This window comes from Pinus tabuliformis, chromosome J (genome assembly GCF_031772625.1).
Source record: "Pinus tabuliformis cultivar Carrire ecotype Pingquan chromosome J, CPIR1, whole genome shotgun sequence".
Classification (NCBI taxonomy): domain Eukaryota; kingdom Viridiplantae; phylum Streptophyta; class Pinopsida; order Pinales; family Pinaceae; genus Pinus; species Pinus tabuliformis.
Window position 1 is genome coordinate 434757799 of NC_142295.1, and position 23088 is coordinate 434780886.

The following is a 23088-nucleotide window of genomic DNA, read 5'->3' on the forward strand; positions in this document are numbered from 1 at the left end:
ATGAGTCAAACATGGGATTAAATGATCGGACAGGGTTAATGAAGGGATTATCTTAACTTTACCGAGAATTTGTGGGTTAAGAGGGTTTTATGATTAATGGAAAAAACCTGTGAGCAATTTATGAAACCGACGTTTCGGACTAGCTAGGTGAGTCCATCATCAGGGAAATGAGATCTGTATTTTGAGAAGAGAGAGTCAAGAAGATGTGAACCTATTAATAGAAGGATAGAGGGTTTTGTCAAGGGGCATGGGATAAAAATATAGTTTATAGTTAAACTAAGGGTTGGGGTATTATATACGGGATTTATTTATATATGGGGAAAGGTATATTGGGAGCTATATTATTAAGTTAGAAAATAATATGAATTGAAATGAGCGGAGTGAAAATACTACTAAGCATAATGTAATATTTGTGCATTTTCTTCACATGCACTTATACTTGGGATGAAATCTTTTTGTGGGTATTTTGAGTGAAATGGAATTTAACATGAGGTTTTTTACTTTTCATAGGAAAATGGAGTTTAACCTTAGGAAAATGGGTTTTATTAGGGTAATGAAGGGAATTCTAACACTTGATGTCCATAAGTCATTAAGTCGAGGGTCCGGTCCCACCAAAAGACAGAGAAATGCTCTGAGCCTTTATGAATTGAAGGATTTTTAGTACTAGAACATACTTGTGGATGAGGAAATTAGTAAGTATAGGGATGAAATGAATAAGTGGAAGTCAATTAAATCAACTTGTAAACCTCTGTTTTTGCTTTCTTAATTGCTCATGCACATTGAAACATATGATTAAACATGATAAATTTGTTTTTGTCCAATCAACTTTATACTTTAGCAACCTTTCTTCTACTTACCCATTACTTACCCTAACATTTTTTTCTTCACTTATTTCGGTGCATTTAAGCTAGCATACCCTTTTGTTTCCTTTTCTTTTATAAATTAAATTATCTAATTCTAACCTTATATCTTCCAAGGGCTCAAATTAAACTGATGAGCTCCTTTTATTTTCTCTACCTATCTAATGATCTGCCAAGATTAAGCTGTTTGGTCAGATTTTATTCTCTAACTATAAACATAAAATTCCAAGCATGAAATAGTCAAGATTAAGCATGTTTGACTAGCATGGGTTGTGGCATGTATGACAAGCTGCACAGAACCATTATTTAAGACAGTAAAGCAGTAAAATAGTATTGGAATTTAGACTTGCACACTTCCATGATCTGTTTTTGTTTTTGGGGTTCATATACTTTCATTTTTTGATCTTTTCTTATTCTTTTTGTCCTTTGATATTTCTTTTAGGACACACCCTCTTTACATTTTTTAATTTTTAATATGGAAAACATTTGCAGAAAGCAAAGGTATGTACAATATTACAAGGCTTAACCTTAGCCAATCCAAAATTATGAATCCTATCACTATAGGACTCTAACACACCTGTCACCTAAAATCTTATGAAGTCCAACTCAATTTATCCAACATTGCTATGCTAGGGCACAAAACCCTAATATCAACTCAACTTTATATAAAGCCCAACATTGTCAAATATACTATGTCGCCTATCCTAGTATATCGTCTAATAGGTTGCCTCATTATATAGCACAATAAATTTTGTAATAAGATGCTCCCAAAAACTCAAATGCGATAGCAACATTATTTCACGTTGGTTAAAAAAATGATGCAGGAAGTGTTAATGCTACTTCACAGATGAGAATAACCTTGCTCCAAATGATAATTATTTTAACGCTCTCCAAATCTTGATAATGTTGCAGAATATAGGTGAGCCATTCTCTTCCTACAATAATATAACGCGCTCTTCCACCATATAATACTGTCAATCATAATATAATGTTGCCTCATAGCTGGAAACCATGCAACGTTGCCAGAAGTTGTCCCAAAAGTTGTGCCAGGTGCCATAAAATAATAATAATGCTATGCCAATAAATAATAGTGACACTGCCATAAGTGTGCCAAACGTTATGCTAGAAGTTTTGCTAGAAAATAATAATGAAGATGCTAAAGTATATAATGTAACATCCACTGCCAATAACCGACTATATCGTCCTGCCATTATATCAACAATATCTACCATAATGCATATGTGCCACATAACTCTAATTTGATGCGATTTCTAATCAATTAATTGCGTCTGGCATACAATAACTTTCCCCTTTAAATTGTTAAGCATTATTGACCTCGATTTTATTTGATTTTCTCTTTTGTTCATCCAGATAATTTCCTGTAGAAATGCCTTCTAGAATGTTTAGATCTAGAATTTCTTGTTGATCTATTGCAGTGCCATTTGCAGCTTTCCTCGCTCTTATCTATTCCCTTGAGAACTTGGATTTTTTTATTATTTTTGTCATAACTACTGTCTTCTGGCGTAGCCTCTTTTTCTCGCTGTCTTTCAATATTTTCGATGCATACATTTCCTCTAACTTCCAACATGTCCTTTTACACTACTGCCAAATCATCAGTAGCATGTGATGCTTTTAATCTTTTCCTCCAATTTCTGGGTGGATGATTGTTTTATTTATTTGTTTATTTATTTCATATCGACAAATCATTGGAGATATCACTTCCTCTGGTAGGATTTTTGTGTATGAAACAGACACATTTTCACTGTTCTCCACAATATCCTATTGCAATATTGTACAGTCATTAACAGGTTCTCTCACAAAAATGTTTTTTGTACTGCATATGGATTGATTATTTACTAGTGTAAGAATATTTTGAAACAGTTTCAGTGTGCTACACATTCGCATTTTGTCAACAAATTTGTCCAAGGCCAAGTCCTTGGGGGCTTGTTTCTCACCCTAAGCCATTCCATTGACAAGCATCTTCTCTATGCTCAATCTACCATCTCTGGTACTGTAACCCAATCAGATTTTGTTTAATGGAAACTTGTTAAAGTGTATCATGAAAAAAGTACATCTTTTGCTACTCAGTACAATGTGGGTTAGCATGGAATGCTTCACAACATAGTGGTTCCAATGTATTTTAAAAGTGAATAATTTGGCAACTGTGATGTCCACTTAAAACCTTGAGTCAGATATGCAAAGAAAATATTGGAGGTTCAGTAGCTCCTTCCACTTTTATACTCTCAAAATAACTGATGTTTATATGATTTTCCTTCCTTTTGTATTTTCCTACTTTTCATAACAATCTCATGCCATCCTACACATAACCCATAGAGCTTGTGAATCGCATTTATTGGCCAATCATGTATTTAAGGAACATTGTCTTCCCATGAGGTACCACTACTCTAACATGGATGTTAACAAGACTGTTCATTGCTTCATGAGCAACTCCCCCTGAGATCATGACTGATTCATTATGTTATTGAAATCATAGGCTGTTCATTTTTCTTCCTCTTCCATACTTTGGCAGGCTGTTTTCTACTATCTGTATTTATTTTTGATTCTGATTTTGGTCTGATTTGGTTTTCCTCCATCATCTATTTAGGATTCTTTAGGGTATATGGCAGCATGCAGTCATTGGCTTTGTGTCCAAGGTTGTGACATAAATAACACCTTATTTGACCAAGGCATGGTTGAGCTGGTGTGTGTCTTTTTGTAACCCTTTTTTCATGTACTTTACATTCAACAAGTTTATGTCCAAATTCATTGCACAAATAATAGTAACCATGGAAATGATTTGTGTACCTGGTTGTTGATGTTCTCCTTTGTTTGCTTGCTGGATAGTACCTTCTTGTTTGTTGCATGTTTTACTGAATAGTCTTGATCTTATTGTTCTTACAATCTGTTGCCAAATGTCCATGTTCATGGGAGGAAAACCATGTGATGGTTTTCCTAGGAGCAAAGAATATTCTTTGAGATCTTCTGAACTTGTTCAACTCATTTTCAGGAGAGAATCATCTTCTTGCAGTGAACCCTTTCTTCATCTCATTCATTGGATTTTGATATTACTGCTTGTTTTTGTTTTCTTTACAAAACATGCTGCTGTTAGACTCTTCTTTTGTAGGTCCTTTTGGAGCTGCTTCATTATCATCTTTAATGGTTTCCTTTATTGAGTTCTTCATGGAGGCAAGGTCCTCTTCTAGCTTCTTACACAACCTATTCTTTTCTTCTAACTTCTAGTTGAAACAACCTCAGCTTCTAATCTTTTACATTGTAGGTCTCTCTCGATTTTACTACTCATCGCCTCTTCTAGTCTCCTCGCTTCTTCTAGTTGTGTCTTCACGCTGGCAATTTCCTCCTTGTACTCATGCTCTTTCCCATCACATATCTGCACCAGTTTCTTTATATCTTTGTTTTCACTTTTAAATCTTTCTATTTCAGTCAAGGCTACGTCAAGATTGGTTTGTTATTCAACTGTATTTCCATCATGGCAATCAAATCCATTCGTACTAGTAGAGATCTCATTTGACTGGATGCCTTCCTTTTGACAAGATTTTTTCTTTTTCCTCTTCATATTCTCCTTCTTGAAAGTGCAACTACTAGTGTCTCCTTCATGCATGAGATGCAATCGATCCCAAATTTATTTTGCATATTTTAAGTCTATTATTCTACCAAGATCCTTATTATGAAGATACTTATACATTACAAATTTTGCTTTAGCATTCCACTATTGTTCTTGCAAAGAGGGAGAATCTTTGTAGTAGCCATCACATACTAGTTTCCATACATCAGGTCCGTAAGATATCAGTTCAGATTTTACCTTATCTCTCCATTCATGAAAGTTTGTTGCACTCAACACAGGTACACTTTGATAGTCCATGACTCACCCAGATCTACCTTCAAGTTGTTAGGCTTATACAGAAGGAACTTGATCTGATACTAATTAATGAAAACTTGACTAAACTGGTGGGGGGGAGGGCGGGGGGGTGGGGTTGAATCAGTTTAGTATACTCATGGAAATTAATATTCTTTTCTTAAAACTCATTAATTGAAACATTACATGAGCATCTTAACAAATAATGACCAACATATTGAATATGTGAACAAGAATTAATAAGCAAACCAAACCATCACATGAACACGTAATAGAAACACATATTGACACTAGATATATGTGGAAACCCATAAAGGGAGAAGACCATGATTTTATTATTGTTGTGATGCAAAAGAAAGCTCCTACTCCTTATTACATCTTATTTTCTGTAGGCCCCAACCTACAAGAGGCTGCTACCTCAATTTTCTGGAAGCTACAACATGCAAGGAAGCTCCAACTCCCATATATTTCCTGTAGGCTAGAACCCACAGGAGGCTCCTACCTCAACCAATTGCAACTAGATATTTATCAAGATACAACTTGAAAGGAAACTACTATCCCCCGATGCAATCAAGAAATAACGATTTGCTGGTTTGCCTGGTCATAAATTATGCATGTCTCCCTCTTCATTTCTTCCTGTTCTTCCCTTAAAATATGCATCACATCAACTCCATATGTGCCAAGTAACTAATGCATAATAGTTCTATCATCTCTCTCACATTCTCTAACTATATTTTTTTCTTCCAAAATCACATCTTTTATAGAAATTGTATGTTGTTTGTTTGTATCCCACATAGAAATACGAAGTGAATAGGCTTGACTCTTTTCCTTCCACTCATTCGTTTCCAAACTCTTCAGATCTTGAATATTAGAAAAAAAATAATAATTGGGTACAAACTGAACTAACATCACAATCATTGAAAGAATCGAAAAGGAACACCAGCTTAGCAAATACATGAAACCAGTCAGGATACATTGAATGGATAAAAAATTGATTCACAAAATAACCTAAGCATTCACTAACACTCAAGAGGATATACGGTGCCAAAAAACAAATGATTAGCATTATAACATTCACAAGAAAAACCAGGAGTTTATTATTTTCAATTGTATTTGATAGGTATGAATCCTTTGGCCAATGATAATATTTAGACTTATCAGCTTCAAAACTATGAACATCCACAAAAGGTATACACTCCAAACCTTAATTTGATACAAGAGTTTTGTACGAGGATGAATCAATTGAAACAAAATCCTCAATCTGATAAGAAATCAATTCTTGAAAGTTGAAAGATTTATATCCGAAAAACCGAAATCCTTCCAAGAAGGAATTAACATTCATGGAAACCATGTAGAGAAAATACTTTTGCGAGAAAATCTATATATGATTTAGTTCAAGGATCTTACCAAAGTCGTGAGAACCTAACATAACTATCAATAGAAGTTGAAGTGCCTCAAATTCCTAATAAGTCCCAGATATTTCAAGGATTATAGAATTGTATTTTGAAGATTGGATCAGATCATGCATGGTGTGAAAAAAACTACGATAACTAATTTCAATAAGATCACTAGCACCAAATAACAACCATCTACATCACTTATTTTATAGGATTTTTCAACTCCAAAAAACATATTACCCATGTCATAAATTTTATTCTAAATGCACATCTAAGAATGGATAGACTACAAAAATCTCATGAGTAACCTGAAATGAAGAATTCTCCTAATGCAAGACAAGAAATGATAAGGGATGGAATGGGTACTTGATCAATTGCTTGTTTTCCTTTTCATCACTGATACCCTCACTACCTTGTGTCGATTCAAAATCCAACGCATTAAATGATGAAATTGAAGAGCATGGAGTAACTTCTTCACAATTTAATACATTAAAAACAACAGAGCACAAAGGATAGTAAGGTGATGAGGAAGTTTCCATGAGAAAATATTCTTTCGTCGAATTAGATTCTAAATATAAATATTTCAAATCTAAATCTTCTTGGGGAACCGAAAGTTCATCAGGTGCACTTGGGCATACATAACCATATACATCAATAGAGTCATCCTCATTAGAATGGTGGTTTCCCAAGACTTTAGATGGATTAGGGAGATGGATTTAATTTGTTTGACTGTCAATATTAGTAGATTTAAAATCAATTGAGAGCGAAGGGAAATTATATTGACATAGAGGAATTTGAAACACAAAAGAAAGATCAAAATAATCTTCACCTTCTTGTTACTATACTTTTGAAATGTGACTAACTTGCACATGATCATTATTTAGACTTAGAAGAGAATGATCAAGAAGATCAAAGGGCAAGGAGTTATGAGAATGGGATGATAGAGGAGGACAAACATCCGTTGAATAAGTCATGCTCTTAACCTAATCATATTCAATATTAAAGTTTTGAGTGCTAATATCACCTTGAGAAATCAAGGGATTGTTCTTCACCTGAGTCTTCATGCCAACCATTCCCTGGTTTCCTCCATAAAATATAAATGACAAGAAGTGGATTAAGATTGAACAGATGAATCAACGATCTGATTTTTAGATTTTCTGATTTGATAGGTTCAACACAGGCATAGGAAAAGGAGGATAAGGAATGAAAGTAGTATATTCTTCCTCTGAAGTTAGAGGTGTCCTATGATTTGCAAAAGTTGGGAGAGCGGAATCATCTAGGGGTTCAGATTCAAAGGATTTCAAGGTGAGTAGAACCAAACCTTGAAATTTTTCAACAATGAAATCTAAATCAATCACTCCCTCGGGAAATTTGTAAAAAAGGTGAAGAAAATGATTAAGAAAACCCTTAGTAGATTTATTATGTTTCATTCTAAGTTCATCAATTCTATCACATACATCCTTGTAATGATACTTGTCAAAATCTTGATAAACCTCCGTAGTGAGTTATTCAAATGAATGAATGGAAGTGGCTGGTGAAGTCTGACACCACTTCTTAACTCAACCTTAAAGAGTGAGGGTGAATAGTTTGGTAGCAACATCTTCACAATTGATTTCATAATATTCACAAAATTTAAGAAACTGAGAAATATGTTGAGCTATGAATGCTTCACCCTCACCATCAAACTTCAATTGAGACAAGTCATCAATTATTTCCGTGAGGACTTCAAAATTCGGTAATTTAGAAAAGCATCCCAAGATTATGATTTGGGAAAGAGCATTTTAAGGTGAGATATTCAAAATAGACTCAACGGGCATAGCTTGTGATCTGGCCCTCCTAGCACCAACTGTTGACGGTGCTAGAAATCCACCAACCAAGGGGGTATCCCTGATGTGAAGCCCCAATTATACCTCACATTGTTTGGAGTAGGAGCCCCATCTGTAGTATTGTTTTGAATTCCATAACTCTAAGGTTTACCTTAGTTGCAATGGATAACATAAGAGAGTATGCACATAACCTTTTAAATCAACAAGTAATTAGACACTGTGAAACACCAATTCCAATGTGTAAAAGGAAATTTTCACGAGAGTGAAGTAAAAGTGAGTCTTTAGAAGGAAAGTAATAATATTATCCTAAGAGAGGTACACAAGAGAAAGAAAAGATTCATTATTTACCTAGCGAAATAGTTCACATAGACACAATGATCATAAAATAAAATACAACACACATTCAACAAGATAGGTATCAAATCCAATAAAGTAGTTCAATTTTTGCGGTACATGTGAACATAACATATACCATAAACATCTAAAGAATATTCTTATAATATTCATGATGCATGCATGAAAATGTGTTGGCTCAACAAGATTATGATTATTAAGTGAAAGATCCAAGTACACAATTACAATTGGAATCCACTAGCTCCAATAGTGGAACATGGAGTCACTTCTTGATTCTCCAAAGAATGATATTCCCTCCTATGCTAAGCTAGAGAAGCCAAGACTAGCTCTCAAAAAATTAAGCCTCCAAAATCTCTTTGCTTGAGTTATGAGGGTGTATTTATAACAAGAGGAATGACCTTTCATATCCCATGACTCTTGAGCTTCCCTCATGACTCTTGGACTTCAAGTGACTCTTGAACTTCTACAACACTCTTGGACTTTTCCTAATGACTCTTTAGTCTACATGTGAATTTTCCTATTCCACTTGTGACCCTTGGACTTCCAAACTTTTTACATTTTATCATTTTCTTGAAAGCACATAATTACAGTCCACATCATGTGGCAAGACCCATTGACACATAAAATTGTGATGATTCTTGTACAAGCCACAACTTGGCAACGATGACATGGGACTTCATGCTAATATGGCACTACCCAGATGCTCTCTTTGCTTCTTTGACTTTGACTTCTTCATTATAGATCTTTGCTTTCTCTTGATGTTTCCCTCCAAAGGGTCTAGGTGAATGTGGAACCTTGCAAGTCAACTTATTTTTCATGATCCAAGGTTCCTTTGTGTTCTTCATGACGGTTCTTCCTGTGCTCCTTATTCACAAGTGCTCTCCTATAGTCTCTCCTTGGTGGTTTCTCTTTGATGGACTCTCTTAAGCATTACACTGCCATGTTATAATGATGATACTTGTAGATGGAGACCACTCATGACAAACCAACACTAGTATAGAAACCATCTATTCCACCTCTTCTTATTCATGGAATATGTTGGTTGAGACGAGGAAACATGCAAGGGTTTTGAGAGAAGGATAATAGGGCTTGTGCATTTGAGGGCTTTAGCAACACAAGGAGGCGATATTTTTGACTAGAACTATGTAATGCATAGTACAGGAGGGCTTAACATATATTCTTTCATAGTGAAGGAGTCCAGGAGGCAAGGTATTGAACTTGCTGACTGATTATCTGCAGTGAGGAGTGCCCAAGAAGAAGGAGACAAGGATTGCGCAATGATGGATCTCATTCAACATGACTGGTCATTATAAATGTGAAACGCATAATGATTGGGAATAGATTTAGTGAATTGCATAGTTGGGGGGCTCAGTGACTCAACATTGACCCCTTTCTCACTAGAACCATGTAACGTGCAGTTGGAGGCTCTCCTGATGAAAGGAACTATGTAATTGGGAAAGTCAGAGAGACAAGGAGACAAGGTTGCTTACTGGAATTGCACAATGCATAGTCAATGGAGGGAAGGCTTAGAAAACTATGCAGTTGGGAAAGTGAGTGACAAAGGGCATCCAGACTACCCATTGCAACTGTGCAATGCACAATTATGGGCAAGATAGGACAAGAATTGCGTAGTTGATAGAGTTAGGAAGCTAAATTGATGGCTAATTTTCAAGGTTTCTTAGTGTTTAGATGGAGGAAGGATATTGTCTCCTAGGAATACATAGTGTGCAGTTTCAGGAGACAAAGAGGCTTCATTGTGGCTTAGCAATGCACAATGCACAAATCTAGGAGGGAGGAAGATTAGTTGAAGGTTGAGCAAGTTGCAAGGACAATGAAGGCTCCACAATGGCTAAGTGTGGGATTAGTGAGGCTAGAGAGAACAACACATGCAATTCAGTAATGAATTTGTGATCTCACACTTAGGTAATATCAACACATGCCATAGGATTTCAAAATTCATATTCATACCATGAAATAATACCAAAGTGACACTTATTTATAATTGTGACAGTTGAAACATCACTTTGCAACACTTAGAATACAAGTAACAATAAGAATGTCAACTGCAACCAAATAGTGTACTAAGTTGTGCGGAAGTGTCTAGCACATATTCTTATGGTATATATGATCAATCATTGCATAAGAATGCGCTAGAGCGACCTCTAGTAGTGCACTAAGATGTGACACATGCAAGAGTGAAAATCATCAAAAGAAACAACCGCAATAGTAATAAAACATGAAAAAGACACTTGAAAAAACTAAAGAAAGTGAAGGCAACACATGCTATAGTGAAGAGAAAAATAAAATTCCACTTTTTGAAGTGAAAGCAAGCAAAAACGACAGTCACAAAAATAAAAGGGACACTAATGAAAACTTAAGCGAACAAAAGCGATAGTTGAGAAAACTCACCCGAGAGATGATACAATTGCAACCAATAGTGAGAGAACCATCAATATTGGGATTGTGCATTGACTATCAACAAGAAATGTGTAGTCTCTATATCTAGGAACTGTGCAATCATCATCCACAAAGAATTGTGCAGTCACTTTCTTCAACATCTGCAAGGATTGCACAATGCTTTACTTGTTAGGATGTGCTTTGACTGTTGGGCTTGTTTGAAAGGAAATAAATTTTAAATGGATGAAAGACTAAGCATATGTGAGAAAATTCCTTCAACAACTAGAACTTCATAGGAAGACTTAATCACTTAGAAAACCATGAATCAATCATGAAGCAACTAAAAACAATCAAGGAATGACAGATCATAGGATCACAAGTACGCTCCAAAATTCAAGTGTAAGAAAAAAATTGGAGGATGTTTGTCACAACGAAAATAGAGTAATTTACTATTTCCAACACCCCCCTTAATTATGACCATATGGCTCAACATAAATCAAACATGACTTAACTATTCCTGATAGGCGTACAATAAAAATGAAGGAATTTACAGGGTAAGTTCCTTAGATAGAACACCAAAGGACATCGCTCACAAACATATCAAAAATCAGTACACCAATATTCTTGATGTAGTTAAAACCCTGAAAGAGGGAAACAATCCACGACCTGAGCCAACACGGCCACTTTAGGAAATTTATTAATGTAAAAGAAATTTTTTTTACATAAGCTTCTCTCATGAACGGTCACCTAAAAAATGACCCTCCATGCTCTTTAAATAAAGATCATGGACCAATCGGCTGTTAAGCCATGAATCAAGCGTCAGTAATATCGAGGAGAGAATGAACTATCAGATCATTTCATGTCTAGAACATATCGTGACCGTCAGATTGTAAGTTACAAAAAGTACATATTAAAGAAACACACTTTACCTAACTATACTCTAGACCAAGTTGTACTTAATTATTTCCTATGTGTCGAAATATCCTAACATCCCCCCTTAAGAACAACTTGGGACAGGATTGAAGGATGTACAAAGATGACACAATAGGAGAAGGAATGAGGCATTAGAGCCTATCCCCCCTTAGTGACAACTTCCTGAACTCCAACCATAAATCAAAGTTTAGTAAACTTCACTTCTGTGAGAGCCTTTGTAAAGATGTCTGCAACTTGATCATTGGTTGAACAATATTTCACTTCAAGAACATGGTAATGAATGAGATTTCTGATGAAGTGCACGTGTATTTCAATGTGTTTGCTACATTGATGTTGGACTAGATCTTTGCATAGTTTAATGGAACTTTGATTATCATACCAAAGTGTAGTCGGATGCTGCTGCTGAAAACCAAACTTTGACAGGATCCGACGAAGCCACAGGGCTTCCTTAATAGCTTCAATGACACCACCATAATATGCTTCTTTTGAAGAAAGAGAAATGGCACTCCGTTTCTTGCAAGCCCATGTAATAGGTCCAAAACCAAGAGTGAAGACATAACCTACAGTAGACTTCCAATCATCAGGGTCACCAGCCCAATCAGAATTAGTGAAACCAACCAATAGAGGAGATGCTTTTGCACTACAATGAATCCCAAACTGAACTATTCATCAAACATAATGAAGTATTCTTTTATTTTCTTTCCAATGAATTTCATGTGGGTTTTTCATAAACCGAGCAACAAGGCCAACAACAAAGGAAAGGTCAGGATTGGTATGGGTCAAATAAAAAAGTTTTCCAACGAAGCTGATGGTATAAGGTAGCATCAACTTCAGGGGAAGTACAAGTGACTGAAAGTTTGTCTCCAAACTGAAAAGGAGAAGGGGATGGCTTATAGTCTTCCATGTGAAAGTGGCGTAGAAGATGACATGCATACTTGGACTAGGAAAGGGAAATACTTTCTTTGGATTGCAAGACTTGAAGACCAAGAAAATAATGCAAGTGTCCTAAGTTTGTCATTTCAAAATTATTTTTAAGGCTGGACTTCACATGGTTTATACGATTGGGATCACTACTAGTAAGGATAAGATTATCAACATAAAGAACAATAATGATAAGAGACTTACCCACTTTCTTGGTGTAGACAGTATTGTCAGAATGGCACCTAGAAAAGCCAATATCTAAAAGAAAGCTATCCACTTTGGCATACCAAGCCTGAGGGGCTTGATTGAGACCATAAAGGGATTTCATAAGCCGACATACAAGGCTAGAGTTTGTTTGTATAAATCCAAGAGGTTGTTCCATATAGATTTCTTCATGCAAGTCCAAATGCAAGAAGGCGAATTTAACATCCATATGATGGACTTCCCATTTGAAAGAGGTAGCAAGGGAAAGAACAGGGCAGATAAAGTTCATTTTGGAAACAGGGGATAAGGTTTCAGTATAGTCAATGCCTTCAACTTGTGGAAAACCCTAAGCAACAAGATGAGCTTTATGTTTATTAACTTTTCCATCTGGTCCAAACTTGGTTCTGTAAACTTATTTGCATCTAACACATTTTCGTCCCTTTGGAAGGGGAACAAGATCCCATGTATCCTTTGCCAATAATGAATGATATTCTTCATTCATAATTGTGTCCCAATCTGGATGGCCTGAAGATTCTGCAAATTTGTTAGGATCATGATTCGTTGAAGCTTGAGCCAGTAAAGAAGAGGCTCCATCAAACTGAGAATGTGTACGATGTTGATTTGTAGGATCACTTACAAGATCCCCTGTTGTATCTTGAGTAGCACAGACCCATTTTGGAAGCTAAGGAGCCGAAGGAGGATCCCGAGAAGGTGGGAGAGGATTGTCATCGTCATTGTCATCATATGAAGAAGAAATATTTTCAGAATTAGAAGGAATAGAGAGAGGTGGCACATCTATTGAACTACGCTCATATGCCAATATATTTTCAATAAACTTTACATCTCTTCTAATGATAACATTTTTGAATTTAGGTTGAAGAAGTCTATATCCTTTGACATCTTTAGAATATGCAAAAAAATACATTTTTCACTCTTAGGTTCTAAGGATTATGTTTCTCATATGTAATATGGGCCCATGCTTCACTTCCAAAAACATGAAAGTGACTTACATCTGATTTAATTGAGCTTCATGCTTCTTCTGGAGTGATATTCTTTAAAACCTTAGTAGGAGTGCGATTTACTATGTAATTTTCACAGTTAATTCCTTCTGCCAAAAAATTAAGACTAAGTCCTTTAGATTGAAGCATACAATTAGATATTTCCTTTAAGGTGTGATTCTTCCTTTCAGCTACACCATTTTGTTGTGGAGTATATGGAACAATATGTTGCAATTGAATTCCATGCTCAGTGCAAAAGTTGATGAATTTTTTGTTAACATATTCTCCACCATTATCAGATCTTAGCTTAAGAAATCAATAAGTATATCCAAGTACATCTAAAGAAATCATCAATGAAAGTTAGGAAATACTTGTAGCCAAATAATGAAACAGCTGGAAGTGGACCACATAAATCACTATGCACAAGTTGCAAAGGGGTTGAGGCGTGCCAATAGACACGTTTTTCAAAACTATCCCGATGATTTTTTTCGAGTACACATCCATAACAAACACCATTCTTGCAAGATACCATAGGAAGACGTGTCACCATATTTTCTTTACACAGATTTTTAAGGGAGCGATAGTTTAAGTGACCAAATCGCTCATGCTAAAGTTTTCTCACTTCATCATTATGAGAAACAAATATTGAGGGAAGAGTTGATGACCCAAATTTGTTAAACTTATACAACCTTGTAGAATCATCAACAATGCCAGTAGCTAAAATCTGTTTAGGATCTCTTAGGTCCTTAATTACAACATCATGAGGTAAAAATTCAATGGTTTTACCTTCACCTGAATGAGTTATCTTATATACAGATAGAAGGTTGCAGGATAAGGTAGGAACACTTAATACATCATTAAATTGACCATTGTCTAGATGGATAGTTCCAGTCCCTACAACGCTAAGAGATCTATCATCACCAACATAAATATTTTTGGTGTTACAATCATTTAAAGAAGAAAACATGGCTTTGTTTTTGGCCATGTGATAAGAATATTTAGAATCAATGAGCCACTCATGAGAATGAGAAGAAGAAGATACATTTAGTGCATAACTAGACTGAGATGCTTGACAACCACATGCAGAAAATGTTATTCCTGAAGATGAAGTTGAAGTTGAAGAGTGCTACAAATGGATTTTATGCTTCTGCATTACTGCTTCCAAGGCTTCCATCTTCTTAAAGCATTTGGATTCTAAGTGGCCATCACGATTGCAAAAGTTACAATGTCTATCCGTCTTCTTCCCTTTGTTTTTAGTTGCCTTATCATTTTGTTGAGTTGATTTTTCATTGTGAGACTCAAATTGCTTAGGACCCTTTTTTGGTTTAGGACCATTCTTTTTAGGATGCTGCTTCTTAAGATTCTTTGAAGTTGGTTGCTATTGGGCTGCTAAGGATTTCTTAGAAGAGTTTCCAGTATTAAGAAGACCAAGATGTAAGAGTTTTTCTTGCTCTCTTATTAAAGAATCACAAAAGGCATCAAAAAAGGGGGACTTGTAGTCTTGTCCTTGAGAAATAAAGGCTTCTCTAGTAGAATGGAAGGTGGAAACAAACACAGAGTAGGCTAGTCCTAAATTAGTAAGAATGGAATAGATAAGGCTACCATCTTCTTTTTTAACCTTAACACCTTTCAAGAGAAGTCTAAGGGTATTGAAATTGGAAAAAAAATCTTCGATGGAAGAAAAATTATTTGAGTCCAACGTAAGCAACTCATTTTCAAGTTGATGGGCTCTAATTTCATTTTTAATTCCAAAAACTTTATTGAGTTGTTTCATTGCTTCATTGGGGGTATCAATTTATGCGATATGGAATCTAAGGTATGGAGAAATAGACATCCCTATCAACCCACATGCTTGATCTTTCTTATTTTCCCATTTGGCTTGCTTATCTTCATCTTTAGATTTAGACTCTTGGCCTGAGGCTATTCTATAAATACCTTTACTTGTAAGTAAATCCACAATGTAGGATAGCCATTTGAAGTAGTTGGTGTTGTCAAGAATAGCTAGGCATGAAATTTCCATTTTAAAAGAAAATGAAGTTGTAGATGTTGAAACTAAGTGTTCGAATGGGAAGATCTCGAAAAATTAAGCCGATTAAAAAAAAAAACGACTTTGAAAATGGCTTCTGGATGAAGTTATGATTTTTTGAAGAATTTTTTTTGAAGATGCCGATGAACTACATGAATGTTGGGAAGTGAATGATAATGTTATATAAAAAAAATTCCCCCCATTTCCAAACTTAAGCTAATTAGCTCATTAAAAAAATAAAAAATAAAAAAATTATGTGACCTACTTTTATAAATAAGTGAAAGTCACTTTTACAATGATACTTTTTGAACTATCCACTAAATTGTAACTTAAATAAAGGATAAAGTGACTTTAGAATTATAAGTGACTCACTTTTTATAATGGGTGAGAACACTTTTACATAAAGTAACTTTAAAACATAAGTTACATAAGCTTTTTGAAAAAGTAACTCAACAAAATGAAAGACTTGAACCCAAGACCTTTATTCTCATAAAGTAATTTTGGACCAAGTGAGATCGTTTAAAGGGTTAGTAATTTTTGAAAAGGAGGAAGAGGTTTTTTGTTTTTTTGTTTTTTGCTCACTAAAGCTTTGGAGTGCGTGCTTACTTGAAAAACCCCTTTTTTCCTAAAAAACAAAAAAAACAACCACACAACCCAAAACAAGCAATCAAGAATAATCCAAGTCTTACGGCTTAAAGTTAGATTTCGCTGAAAACTAAATATTTTCCTCAATGTTTATGATTTTCCAAGATTACATCAAGGCACAGCGGAAAAGAACATACACATGAGAAAAATCATTTCTTTCTGTTTCTAGTTTGCCCAAATCGCACAGAGTCATAGGAAAAAGAGAACACGCAGAAATGAAATATATAAATCTGGTAATAAAAAATTATAGGGGAATATAAACCGAAATAAATAGAGAGATAAATAACTATAACTAAAAATAAACATTGTATACCTCCAGATCTTAAAAATGACGTAACTAGGGCTACCAGAAACCTTTTCGCATGAAATTAAAGGGGTTCCTCACTGGAACAGATGCTCCTAACACAATAGAGTAGTCATTTCGGCCCAAAAGAGATCAGAAACAATAGATCTAGGAAACGACAGTCGGATGCAATTGTACCAGCTTCAGATTTGGATCACCAAAGGATGCGGCCCTCGAATAGATCTAATACCATGTAGAAATTTACAGGGTAAGTTCCTTAGATAGAACACCAAAGGACACGCTCACAAACAGATCATAGATCAATACACCAATATTATGGACGTGGTTAAAACCCTCAAAGAGGGAAACAATCTATGGCCTGAGCCAACGCGACAACTTCAGGCAATTTATTAATGTAAAAGAATGAAAATTTACATAAGTTTCTCTCATGAACGGTCACCTAACAGATGACCCTCCATGCTCTTTAAATAGAGATCATGGACCAATCGGGTGCTAAACCACGGATCAAGTGTCAGTAATACCTAGGAGAGAATGAAGTGTCAGATCACTTCATGTCTAGAACATATTGTGACCGTCAGATTGTAAGTTACAAAAAGTACATACTAAAGAAACACACTTTACCTAACTATACACTAGACCAAGTTGTACTTAATTATTTCCTATGTGTTGGAATATCCTAATGAAAAAAATTGACTCAATCATCACTTAAACATGCCTGCTAGTCTAAGTCTTAGTTAGGCTTACAATGACTCGAAACTTTTGTAATGATGGATTTTATTTTTCGTTTCTTCCAAATTTTATACCCTCGAAACTACTTCATTTTCTGTTTTGTTTTCTTGTTGTATGCTCCATATTTCTTCACTTGATGCTACTGCAATTTTTCTTTGACTTCTCTTGTATTTGTTTTGGATCTATCTTCTACAACTTCCTCTTCAAATATTCTTTCACTCATGGACTGTTGCCATTTATGCACGCTATCGTCAAGCTTATAACCAAAATTCAATTTATCATTATCATGCACCTGATCACTTGACTGCTACCATAACATTAACTCATAGTAAAATTTAATTTCTTCAAAACTCCAAAATTGAAAGGTTTATTCAAAATTTTCTTATTCTTCTCCACAAATTTCCATGTCTTTCTCTTCACTTTCATCATCAAGTATTGCTACTTTTTTCCTATAATCTACACAATCAAGATCATCATGAGGCTTATATTTAAAATCGTAATCAATCTCCTTTTTCTCGTTCACCATTTCGTTTAATTCTTTTATTCCAGCTACTGCTTTAAGACTCTCATCAATTTGTTCAGTAGGATTCTTAATCCATTCTTTAATGAGCTTCAAATATACATCAAAATTATTAATAACTTTGTTTTCAACTTCCACTCTCATACTATTTTGAACACCTACATATTCAAAAACAATGTTAAAAACATCTTCATTATGCTCTGCATTGAGAGTTCTCGTAACAACCCTAGTGAAAATTCCATGTAATAAAAAGCTAATAAAGGAAAAATAATAACCACGGTTGATGGGACACTTATTCCAAGTTGAATGTTGGGAAAAATCCTAGTGATGGGGATCACCTGTGATTGATTAATGGCTAAGGAAATTGGCAAAGACAATGGCTAAGGATTTGGAAAGGCAAAATGGGATTTTGACACATTTATTTATGAAAATAATGGAAATTAGGAGAAAAGGGAGTTGAAGGGTCACAGGTTTCATGTAAGGATGAAATTGAAGGAAAATAATGGAAAATGAAGAAAATAGAGGCCTCACTAATAAAAAGGATTCTCAGGATCAGTTGGTAACCTTTGGCCAGTTCAGCTTTTGGAGCTCTCTCATTATTCTCTCTCTCTCTCTCATACTCTTGGAGACTTGGAGTTTTCTTGGAGCACTCTTGGAGGGTGTGGAATACTTGGATTTTGGAGCAAGAAAGAAAAGGAAGAGTAGGAAAGCGCAAGAGGAAATTGGGATCAACATCTACAGTGGAATTTTCTTGCATGTATGTTTTCCTCAATAGTTTTGGCATGCATGGCATATGCATGTGGATTTTTTGTCATGATCTGTCATTGTCATGGAGGATTTCCTAGATTGACAATGGATTATCTAGCCTTTCCATTTCCTGAATAGCCGTGGAGATTGTGTGTTTATTTCCTTGTTTTGTTCTAGTTGGTTCTCATGTTTACTTAGCTTGGGTTGAGTTACTAGTTCCTGGAGCCTTGGTTGGACAAATGTTCTGGAGCCTTGTAACAACTTGGGTTGAGTTACTAGTCCCATAGCCTTAGTTGGAAAAACACTCTAGAGCCCTTGGTGGGTTGAGTTACTAGTCTCGGAGCCTTAGTTGGATAAACAATCTGGAGCCCGGCGACAGTTGTGGGTTGAGTTACTAGTCCTGAAGCCTTGGTTGGAACAAACACTCTGGACCCTAGAAGGCTTGGATAGAGACCAATCTGATGATGGTTTGGTGATGTCCAACCTTGAGGTGGAATCAATGTTTAATGGGTTGAGGTAGATGGCCTCTGGAAGCTCTGGATGGTTTTGGATTGCTGTTTTTTATGAGATCCCACATTCATGCTTGGAATACGACACAAGGGTGAATGGCTAAAGAGAGATTTGGCTCAACCTTTCTACGGTCAGGTGGAACATGGAAGTCCCATCCAAGGTTTGGATTTCCCATCATTAATATGAGGTTATTTCTCCTTATATTTCTATGAGTATTATACTGGATTATATGTGGTTTATATGGTTGTGATTTCATTGTTATTTCTACTACTATTATGCTGGTTATATATGTGTTTTATAACAGTAGCTATATTTGGCTCTCATCATTTGTTTACTTGTAAATGAATGATCAATGTATCTATGGCCTAATGGATGAAATCGCAGTTAATATGTTGAGGCATCAATGTCTCTTAGTGATTCTCAACTAAGTTTGAGACCCCTATGATCAGATCGATTATTTACACCTGTAGATTACATATTCGTGATATGTTTGACGAAATTTCCTGTCATGGCTAGTAGGGGTTATATCAAGGTATCATTTCAGTGATTGCATTAACACTGTCATTTCCTTGTTATTTTACTATTTTGAAGATGTGATTCAATTATGGGTAGTGACCTGGGATATGGTCCTGAAAAAGTGGCTCAAATCCAGGGGACGTTGATACAACACTGACAAAAAGATTCCCTATATGCTAGCTTACAGGCTCGTGAGAGAGTCTAAAGGTCCCTAGATGCTGGCATTCCCATAGCATGAGAGAGTCCAAAGGTCAAGTAGTCCAAAATGTCAGTGGGACCCAGGGGATCGTTGGTAGAAAGGTTGGATTATTTCCTGAGGATCCTAACGATGATGTTGGATGTTTGTATGGTGTGTTTATGTGGGTTCCACTTCCTTAAAGTGACTTAGGAGGTTGATTCATATCATAGTGTCCTCTTGTTGCATGTTTACCCCGGCTGGCCGGTTGCTTGGGTAGATGTGGGAGGAGGGTGTTACAAAGTGGTATCAGAGCATGGTTCACCTCTCGGATTGGATGAGATGTGCGTTGGTCATGCATTCATGTCTGTTGCATGTGTGTCTCTTACACTTGAATTCCATGTGCTTGTTGCATTTGCATAATGTTGATCATGGTTGTAGCGATGCCGTCATGAGTGTATGACTGGTTACAGGCTGTTATATGTCGTTTACATGTTGTTATATGTCGCTTACATGTTTTTATATGTCGCTTGGTTATATGTATCATTATTGTAGGTTTGGTTACAAGTATTGTCCATTTATGCTTGATTAAATGTGCTTATGCATGTGTATGGTTGGTTGCACATTTCTTATGCATGTTAATGTTTGCATGTGGTCATGCATACAATGATGTAGTGGTTGTTTTCATGCATGAGTTCGTGGTGTGTGTTGTTGCTAATGTCATGCATTGATTGTAGAAAATATGTGATAGGTTAACCCGATAATGCAATATAAATCAAAGAAGAATACGATAACCTACTTCTACTATCAATTTGCAGAAGCTTAAAGATCGAGTTGAAAAATATAACCAGAAGAAGAAGAATCAATGACACAGTACACATGAAAACACTTTGGGGAAAGTCTCAGATAAAAACCCCACACTATTGTATTATCATACATGGTGGAAATACATAGAAATTATACAAATCCTTAGCTCTGACAGCTAGCCAACTCTCAGTACATTCCTCACAGATGCTCACAAGAAATCTTGGCTTCTCTCCAGCCTTCCTCTCTGCCCTCCAAGATCCTATTTCCTTGCGTTGTTCCTTGTGGATGATTAGCTTATTACCAAGTGGAAAAACAAGCCTTCAAAATTGCACAATCCTCAAGGATGAATCCTTGACTGCATGCATGAGTTTTCTCCATGATAAAACACATTCAACTGATAGTACACTATCCTTGAACATTAATCTCAACTAGGTCTTTCTCATAATAGACATGCATGAGTTTTTGATGAGGGAATCTTCAGTTAATTGGAGTAGCACTAGTTTAGTGCATTAATGCATCAACTGACTGTTAACTCACTATTAGTTCCTCAAACAGTTTGGAACTAATTTAACTGGAATTAACTCAGTAAACTGAGTTAACTAATTACAACTCAAATATAACTCAATCTTATCTCCTTAACTTAAGGGATAACTCTTGCATGACTTCAGAAAGACTTCTAACTTGAATTTCTCCAACTAATTAATTTAAAATAAACTAATTAATTATTTCCAAGTAGCTATTAAGACTAAATTCGATTTTAATTCACAATTTAATTCAAGGACAAATTAAATTGGAATATTCTTGTTGCCATATTTCAACACTCCCTCTCAACAAGAAAGGGATTATCTGCCACCCTGATCTTGTCTCTATGGAACTCGAATTTACCCTTTGACAATGCCTTTGTCAAAATGTCAGCATTTTGCTCCTCTGTTGAAATATACTGCATCAACATGATCCTCCTCGCTACACAGTCTTTGAGATGATGATACCTGATGTCGATGTGCCTGGACCTATCATGAAATACCGGATTCTCAGAGAGTTTGATACAACTCTGATTATCACAATAGATCACAGTTAGATCCATCCTCTGATCAAACAAACCAACTAGGATTTTCCGCATCCAGATGGCCTCACATGCTGCCTGACTTGCAGCCATGTATTTTGGCTCTGCCGAGCTAAGTGCAACTGACCTCTGTTTCCTTCTGTACCAAGAAACTGCCGCTGACCCAAGGTTGAAAATACCCTCGACCTGTGAGAAGCCACGGGCAACAAATCTTGCCTTATGCTTCTCCACACTACCATCAGCAACTTGCTTTACCTTGTAAAGCCAACGGGAACTCACAACTGACTTTTTCTCCGGTCTCGGAACTACGTCCCAAATAATGTTATGAACTATGGAGTCATACTCCACCATAACATCAACCCAAATCGGCTGTTGCACTGCTTCCTCAAAGGAATATGGCTCGGTCTCAATCCATTCCCCAGCAAGGGCCATGTATCCAATGTACCTCTCAGGTGACCTCCTCTGTCTTTGTTGAGAAGATGGTGCTCCCACATTCTCTCTCGCATCCTCCAATAATCTATCAGCTTCTCTTGTGCGCTTCCGTCCATCTCTTGAAGACTTCGCTTGAGTGGATGTCTCCACTCCTGGAACCTCTACATGTAGCTGCTCCACATCAGTCTGAGGCTTTTCCTCCTTTGGAACCAACAGTTCCTCCATAGCCTATAGTTGGAGCTCCCTCTCAAGGGAAACTTGCATGGCCTTCTTCTCATCAAACTTGAGATCTTTGTGAACCACTGTCCTCCAACTGGTAGGCAAGTACACCCGATAGTTGTGAGGTGCATCAGTGTACCCCAAAAATATCCCCAACTCTGCTGTCAGCTCAAGCTTCTTCCATGCATCCTTTGTCACATGGCAATATTCCAATGAGCCAAAGATCCTAAAGTGACCCACATCTGGTCTCTTACCGGAGAAATCTTCCTCTAGTGTCTTCATCCCAAGTATGTGATGCGGGCTTCTATTATGCAAATAGACCGCTGTGTTGCATGCCTCAACCCACAAGTGAAGTGGTAGGCCTTGGTCATGCAACATTTCCCGTGCTGCCCCTACAATAGTTCTGTTCTTCCTCTCGGCCACCCCATTCTGCTGTGGGTTATGAGGTGCCGTCAACTCTTGTTTAATTCCTTCTGCTGCATAGAAGTCCTTAAACTCTTGAGAGACATATTCTCCACCATTGTCACTTCTCAAGGCCTTGATCTTCTTCCCTGACTCTTTCTCGACCAAAGCTTTGAACTCACAAAACTTTGTGAAAGTTTGGTCCTTCTTCTGCATGAAATAAATTCAT